Below are 9,346 nucleotides of genomic sequence, written 5' to 3'. Positions count from 1 at the left end.
ATTGAAAGCAGATGCTTCCACTTAGGTATGATTCCTGAGTAAATGAAGCAATTCGCATCCCATCATACTTAGGTCCATACATGCAAATGCTGGCCATTATTTTGGCTACTGTAGCTAGACGAGATATCAGTGACTTTGACAGTGGGGTCTCAAAGGAGTGTAGGGGGTTTAATTGAACACTTCTGGAGAGGTGCCTGAGACAGCATTTTCCACCACCATCAACAAAACACCAATAGAGTTGGTGTTTCCTTTATTTTGGCCGTTACCTATATTTCCAGTCAAAAGTTTGGACACACCTACTTATTGAAGGGTTTTTCTATCATTATTACTATTTTCTACATTGTACAAATAATAGTGAAGACATCAAAACTATGAAATAACACAAATGGAATCATGTGGTAGCCAAAAAAGTGTTTCAAAAATGTTTATGTTTTAGATTGTTCAAAGTATTCACCCTTTGCCTTGATGACAGCTTTGTACACTCTTGGCATTCTCTCAACCAGCTTCATGAGGAATGATTTTCCAACAGACTTGAAAGAGTTCCCACATATGCTTTTCCGACACTCAGTGGTCCAACTCATCCCAAACCATCTAAATTTGGTTGAGGTTGGGTGATTTGTAGAGGATGCAGCACTCCATCACTCTCCTTATTGGTCAAATAGCCCTTAAACAGCCTGGAGATGTGTTTTGGGTCATTGTCCTGTTAAAAAACATGATAGTCCCACTAAGTGCAAACCAGATGGGTTGGCAATTCGCTGCAGAATACTGTGGTAGCCATGCTAATTAAGTGTGCCTTGAATTCTAAGTAAATCACAGCCAGTGTCACCAACAAAGCACCATCCCACCACCTCCGCCATGCTTCACGGTGGGAACCACACATCCGTTCACCTACTCTGCGTCTGACAAAGACAGATTTCACAAAGGACAGAATTCCACCGGTCTAATGTCCATTGCTCTGGTTTCTTGGCCCAAGCAAGTCTTTTCTTATTGGTGTCATTTTAGTAGTGGTTTCTTTGCAGCAATTCGAACATGAAGGCCTGATTCACGATGTTGAGATGCTTGATTGTTTTTGCGACTGCACTTGAAATAACTTTCAAAGTTCTTTACATTTTCCGGATTGACTGACCTTCATGTCTTAAAGTAATGATGGACTGTCTTTTCTCTTTGCTTATTTGAGCTGTTCTTGCCATGATATGGACTTGGTCTTTTATCAAATAAGTTTATCTTCTGTATACCACCCCTACCTCACACCACAAATGATTTTCTCAATCACATTAAGAAGGAAAGAAATTTCACAAATGAACTTTTAACAAGGCATACCTGTTCATTTAAATGCATTCCAGGTGACCAAGTCATGAACTGGTTGAGAGAATGCCAAGAGTGTGCAAAGCTGTCATCAATGCAAAGGGTGGCTACTTTGAAGAATATAAAATATATTTTGATTTGTTTAACACTTTTTTGGTTACCACATGATTACATGTGTTATTTCATAATTTTCATGTCCACTTTTATTCTACAATGTAGAAAATATTCAAAATAAAACCCTTGAAAGAGTAGGTGTGTCCAAACTTTTGACTGGTACTGTATATACAGTGCATTTGGAAAGTATTCAGACCCCTAGACTTTTTCCACATTTTGTTACATAACAGCCTTATCCTTAAATCATTTCTTTCATCAATGTAATACTTCTACACACACAATACTCCATAATGACGAAGTGTAAAAAGTTTTTTTTTTTTAGAAATGGTTAATTTATTCAAATAAAATAAACAGAAATACCTTTACATAAGTGTTCACAACCTTGGCTATGAGACTCGAAATTGAGCTCAGGTGCTTTCTGCTTCTGTTGAGCATCCTTGAGATGTTTCTACAACTTGACTGGAGTCCACCTGTGGTAAATTCAATTGACAAGACATGATTTGGAAAGACACACACATGTGTATATATAAGGACCCACAGTTGAGAGTGCATGTCAGAGCAAAAACCAAGCCATGAGGTCAAAGGAATTGTCTGTAGAGCTTTGAGACAGGATTGTGTCGAGGCACAGATCTGGGCACGGGTACCAAAACATTTTTGCAGCATTAAAAGTCCCCAAGAACACAGTGGCCTCCCATCATTCTTAAATGGCAGTTTGGAACCAACAAGACTCCTTGAGCAGGCTGGTCGCCCATCCAAACTAAGCAATCGGGGGAGAAGGTCCTAACAGGGAAGCAGTGAAAACACTCGGGGGTCAGTAGAGATGCAGTGAGATGGAGCTATAAGCCCCATAGGGCCAGAGAGGCTGGACGATAGAGATCCATGGCTCAGTGTCTTGCTACACACAACATTGTTTGAGGGATCAGGGTACTAGCACACTGCTATTGCTAGCGTAATATTAGCACAGGCTGGTATTAATAGTTTGCGGCTGGTGCCAAAGCTACAGTACAGGGAAGTCGCAATGTGATTACTTCGTATTACAGAGAAGGACAGGTGTGCAGCCTGGTGTAATAGAGAGTATATGGTGAGTGTGTGTGTTTGTATGTGCGTGTGTGTATGGGGCTGTGACATCAAGGACACACATGCTACACACAGTTTACAGTATATAAAGCGCTGACCCTTGTAAATATAGCTGTGAATGTGAAAGCGAGGAATGCTGGCAGGGCCAGATAGAGTATACGGCAGCCATACTCAACTGGCGGACCGCGGTCTGGATCTGGCCCCAGAACAAGGTTAGTACAGACTTTTAACTTACCGCTTTTGAGAGACGTAATAGTAAAATGCACAAGGTTCAATTTCTAAATTTGGTAGTCCATTGGCAGTTTTCCGCATGATATGTCATTCACTGACAGACCTTAGAGAGCTATTTTTTAGAAATGGCCAGTTGATCAACTACTGGCCATATTAGCTAAATGGGTAAATTAGACAAAATGGTTAGAATTGCAGCGATTGAGCTTTAAAATGGCAGTATTTTCTCTCCGCCAACAAGTGGATTGGGAACCGTTTCAACAGTTTGGGGTCGCATGGGATGCGAGTTGGGGGTTTGTTGCTACGCAGGTATATTAAAATAATCATCCGGACCTCTGCGATCTAGGAAATATGTGTGACTGGACCTTCTCAAATTGTAGTTGAGTACCTCTGGTATACGGGGTTGAGGTGGGCATTTTACTGAACTATCCAGACGGGGCAATCTGCAGTTGGGGTCAAATCTAGATCCCATCAAAGAAAAGACACATTTAGTACTAAGATGCACTACAAATTCAAACAAGAAATATGCTATGACTTTCTTAAGGGGATGACTTTATATGTAAATATAGTTAAATCTTTACATAAACAGTGCATTTGGAAAGTACTCATACCCCCTTGACTTTTTCCACATTTTGTTACTTTACAGCCTTATTCTAAAGTTGATTGAATAATTGTTTTTCTAGATTAATCTCCACACAATACCACATAATAGAAACTAAAATTAAAAACAAATACCTTATTTACATAAGTATTCAGACCTTTTGCTATGAGACTCGAAATCGAGCTCAGGTGTATCCTGTTTCCATTGATCCTTGAGATGTTTCTTCAACTTGATTGGAATCCACCTGTGGTAAATTAAATTGAATGGACATGATTAGGAAAGGCACATACCTGTCTATATGAGGTCCCACAGTTGACAGTGCATGTCAGAGCAAAAACCAAGCCATGAGGTCGAAGGAATTGTCCTTAGAGCTCCGAGACAGGATTGTGGCTAGGCACAGATCTGGGGCATTGAAGGTCCCCAAGAACACAGTGGCCTACATCATTCTTAAATAGCTGAGTGACTCTTCCTAGAGCTGGCCGCCCGGCCAAACTGAGCAATCGGGGGAGGGCCTTGGTCAGGGAGATGACCAAGAACCCGATGGCCACTCTGACAGAGCTGCAGAGTTTCTCTATGGAGATTGGAGAACCTTCCAGAAGGACAACCATCTCTGCAGCACTCCACCAATCAGGCCTTTATGGTAGAGTGGCCAAAGTTGAACGCACAGCCTTGCAATCTCCATAGACAAACATTGGTAGTGGATGGGCTCAGTGACTTTGAACGTGGCACCACCACTATCAAGTGGTGCAGCCGTCTAAGCTACTGCATCTCAGTGCTAGAGGCGTCATTACAGATCCTTGTTCGATTCCAGGCTGTGTCACAACCAGCCGTGATTGGGAGTCCCATAGGGCGGCGCACAATTTGCCCAGCGTCGTCCTGGTTAGGCTCGGCCGGGGTAGGCCGTCATTCTCAATAAGATTTTGTTCATAACTGACTAGTTAAATAAAGGTAAAATATAAAAATAAATATATTGTCAAATTCCTCCCCTGCGAAACCCCGGTCAACTGTAAGTGCTGTTTTTGTGAAGGGGAAACAACGGCTCAGCCGCGAAGTGGTTGGCCACAAGCTCACAGAATGGAACCGCTGAAGAGAGTAAAAATCATCTGTCCTCACTACAGAGTTCCAAACTGACTCTGGAAGCAATGTCAGCACAATAACTGTTCGTTGGGAGCTTCATGAAATGGGTTTCCATGGCCAAGCAGCCGCAAACAAGCCTAAGTAACATCACCATGCGCAATGCCAAGCGTCAGCTGGAGTGGCTCACAGCCATTGGACTCTGGAGCAGTGGAAACCCGGTCGCGGCTGGTTACAACAGAGCCTCTGATGGCTGCAGTATAGTGTCCTTAACCACTGCGCCACCCGGGAGGCCCCTGGAAACGCATTTTCTGGAGTGATGAATCACGCTTCACCATCTGGCAGTCCGACAGACAAATCTGGGTTTGATGAATGCCAGGAGAATGCTACGTGCCCGACTGCATAGTGCCAACTGTAAAGTTGGTTGGAGGAGGAATAATGGTCTGGGGCTGTTTTCATGGTTTGGGTTAGGCCCCGTAGTTCCAGTGAAGGAAAATCTTAACACTACAGCATATACATTCTAGATGATTCTGAGGTTTCAACTTTGTGGTAACAGTTTGTTGGAAGGCCCTTTCCTGTTTCAGCATGACAATACCCCTGTGCACGAAGCGAGGTCCGCACAGAATTTTTTTTTTTTTTTCTTCGAGATTGGCATGGAAGAATTGAACTGGCCTGCACAGAGCCCTGACCTCACCCCATCGAACACCTTTGGGATGAATTGGAACCCCGACTGCAAGTCAGGCCTAAACGCCCAACATCAGTATCTGACCTCACTAATGTTCTTGTGGCTGAATGGAAGCAAGTCCCCGCAGCAATGTTCCAACATCTAGTGGAAAGCCTTCCCAGAAGAGTGAAGGCTTTTGTAGCAGCAAAAGGTTTTGGAATGAGATGTTCGACAAGAAGGTGTCCACATACTTTTCTGGGGGGGCAGGAGGGGACAGGTAGCTGACTAGTGGTGGTTATTCAGCAGCCTGATGGTCTGGGGTAGACGCTATTGGCCAGTCTGTTAGTTTTAGCCATGATACTGCTATACTGCGTCTGAGTGATGGAAGTAGGGAGAACAGGCAGTGGCTTGGGTGGCTGAGGTCCCTGATGATCTTCTTGGCCTTCCTGCAACACCTGGTGTTGTAGGTGTCCTGTAAGACAGGCAGTGTGCACCCAATATACCACCCCCTGTAGAGCCTTGCGGTTCACGGCAGTGGAGTTGCTGTACCAGGCTGTGATGCAGCCCGACAGTATGCTCTCGATGGTGCTCTCGAGTCCCTGTCATATCTTCCTGTTTGTCTGTCTGGCTAGCTATATCTATTCCTCTCTGTCAGTCTCTACTCCAGTCTCTACTCGTCTGTCATGTAACATGCATCCTCACTCCACTCCCAGTGGAATGACCTAAGCCAGTATCAGCCGTCTGATTGGTGACCCACGGAGCAGACCGTTCCATCCCAACGCTCTTCTCTCTCCATGGGTGACACACGGTGGGCTTTGATTGACACACATAGAAGTCCATGTTCCGTGCAACTTCTCATTCCCCACACCACACTGGCAGCGCTGTGACAGACAGAAAGCAGAGGGCCCGGTATTACAAGTCCAAGGGGAGAGGGACTTTCAGACAACAGACAGGTGGGGGAGGAACAGCTATTTCTCTTGCCTTGTGTCTTTCTGCCTTTACTTCCACTTTACTGTGATACTGTAACCTTTAAGAATCAATATTGTCTACCCATTTATATACTTGTTTGTTTTGTTATGGTGGGAACAAGTTGTTTGTACATTTCTTTTGTGTTGCTTTATGTTCATTATTGGACAAAGATTGTCTATTCCTTTAGGAAAGAGACCAACGGGGCCAGTGGAGGAGTTGATATTCTGCTCACAGCAGCGGACAATACCACACACACCTCTGGTCCCACCCCTGCATCAAAAGCACCAGCCAGTCAGTCAGTCACATAGACTCGGCATCAGTCAAAGAACATCCATCATTACTATTTCAGTTATTTTATTTCATCACCCAGAGATGAAAGGATTGAATTCTCACAACCTGGGCTGTCAATTAATTACCACTGATGGCTAAAAGAAGGTAGTTGATGAAGAGAGCTGCAATTGGATGAAATGACTGATCATCCCTCCCAGATTGAACCCATTGATGATCACACACCATACATGCCTTTATATCACTCATGCTGTGTGGTTATATTGATGCAGGGTAGAAAATATGCACATGTCAATTAAACATGTACAACATATAAATAAGTTATGAAGTTGGTGAAAGGAGCTATTCCATACAAATGTAATTCATCAACACATGGCTTCAGCAAAACTATATAACATTGAATATTCAGAAGTCATACTTTTGGGAAAACTTGCTGACGGTGCAGTGGCTGTGATTCTATTTGCCTGCCCTTTCATATAATTTGTCGAGATGTCGCAGAGGACCAGCCTTGGGATCCAATCTAAATGTCACCTCTCCCTCTAATACCATAAGCCCCAAGGCTGGTCTGCTTGATGTCATATTTCAATCAGTCTGGACTGCTGATTGCTCCTTGAAGGAGGCCTGCCAGAGATACTCTCTCACACATACACACACACACACGAATACACACACAAGGAAAGTCGAAATCAATCAAGTAAGCTTTTTTATATTGCTTGCTGATCTCATTCTAGGTAATTCTAATTGAAGAATTGGTCTTGAATTCTCTTCACAAAATCAGCACTGTCAATAAAAATATGGGTGAAGTCTGAGATTTCTCTTCCTCAGACTGATGCATATAGTTTCCAAATTACCCAGGACAATTATTTAGAGTAATGGAATTATACAATGAAAGGGGGCTCATTTGAAGAACTTAAATTTCAAAAGTCAAATTTGACTTACCGTAGAGGCATTCCTTCAAATATTTACAATTGAGAAGCTTGATTTTTTCCCAGTCTAAAACAGTCTGCCCCACAACCTCCTACATGTGCCATGTAGCCTACGGGTTATTAGTTTGAATCCCAGAGCTGACAAGGTTAAAAATGGTCAGTTAAGTAAGGCACTTAACTCTAATTGCTCCAGGGTCGCAATTGATAATGGCGGACCCTGGCCGTGATCCCACTCTCTGAGGGTGTCTCAGGGGGAGTTGGGATATGCAAAAAAAACATGTTTTTTTCCCTCCAAAAACAGGACAAGTATTAGCACCCACCAAATGATCTCTTTTGACCACTTTAGAAACACTCTTTTATGTGTTTTAGGAGAGGTCAATTTACAAACAAGTTTACAAACACTTAGGTTGGAGTCATTAAAACGTGTTTTTCAAACACTCCACCAATTTCTTGTTAACAAACTATAGTTTTGGCAATGACACAATACATTTTTCCCCCCAAAATGTACATACAATGAATTATACATGAAATAATCTGTATCACAATACACTAAGTGACTGTGCCTTTAAACAGTTTAGAAAATTCCAGAAAATGATGTCATGGCTTTAGAAGCTTCTGATAGGCTAATTGACATCATTTGAGTCAATTGGTGATGTACCTGTGGATGTATTTCAAGGCCTACCTTCAAACTCAGTGCCTCTTTGCTTGACATCATAGGAAAATCAAGAGAAATCAGCCAAGACCTCCACAAGTCTGGTTCATCATTGGGAGTAATTTCCAAACGCCTGAAGGTACCACGTTCATCTGTACAAACAATAGTATGCAAGTATAAACACCATGGGACCATGCAGCCGTCATACTGTTCAGGAAGGAGACGTGTTCTGTCTCCTAGAGATGAACGTACTTTGGTGTGCAAATCAATCCCAAAACAACAGAGAGGGACCTTGTGAAGATGCTGGAGGAAACAGGTACAAAAGTATCTATATCCACAGCAAAATTAGTCTGAGCCTGAAAGGCTGCTCAGCAAGGAAGAAGCCATTGCTCCAAACTGCACATGGGGACAAAGATTGTACTATTTGGAGAAATGTCCTCTGGTCTGTTGGAACAAAAATAGAACTGTTTGGCCATAATGACCATTATGTTTGGAGGAAAAAGGGGGAGGCTTGCAAGCTGAAGAACACCATCCCAACCATAAAGCACGGGGGTGGCAGCATCATATTGTGGGGGTGCTTTGCTGCAGGAGGGACTGGTGCACTTCACAAAAGATGGCATTACGAGGAGGAAAATTATGAGGATATATTGAAGCAGCATCTCAAGACATCAGTCAGGAAGTTAAAGCTTTGTCGCAAATGGGTCTTCCAAATGAACAACGACTCCAAGCATACTTCCAAAGTTGTTCCAAAATGGCTTAAGGACAACAAAGTCAAGGTATTGGAGTTGCCATCACAAAGACCTGAGCTCAATCCTATAGAAAATGTGTGGGCAGAACTGAAAAAGCATGTGTGAGCACGCTTCAACTGTATATGAAAAAATGGTAGCTACTCATACAGAGAATTCCAATAGTAAGAGATTTGATTGGAACTCTGTGAATAAGTTTTTGGGCTGCAATCTGAGTTGCAGTTTACTCTAATGAACTTATCCTCTGCAGCAGAGGTAACTCTGGGCCTTCCTTTCCTGTGGCGATCCTCATGAGAGCCAGTTTCATCAAAGAGCTTGATGGTATTTGCGACTGCACTTGAAGAAACTTTAAAAGTTCTTGAAATATTCCGGATTGACTGACCTTTATGTCTTAAAGTAATGATGTACTTTCACTTCTCTTTGCTTATTTGAGCTCTCCTTGCCACAATAGGGACTTGGTCTTTTACCAAATAGCCCTATCTTCTGTATACCACCACTACCTTGTCACAACACAACTGATTGGATCCAACTCATTGCAAAGGAAAGAATTTAAACAAATTCACTTTTAACAAGGCACACTTGTTAATTGAAATGCATTCCAGGTGACTACCTCATGAAGCAGGTTGAGAGAATGCCCAGAGTATGCAGAGCTGTCATCAAGGCAAAGGGTGGCTGGCTACTTTGAAAAATCTCAAATATAAA

The sequence above is a fragment of the Oncorhynchus gorbuscha genome, linkage group LG11 (assembly GCF_021184085.1).
Source record: "Oncorhynchus gorbuscha isolate QuinsamMale2020 ecotype Even-year linkage group LG11, OgorEven_v1.0, whole genome shotgun sequence".
NCBI lineage: Eukaryota > Metazoa > Chordata > Actinopteri > Salmoniformes > Salmonidae > Oncorhynchus > Oncorhynchus gorbuscha.
This window is presented reverse-complemented; position numbering follows the sequence as displayed.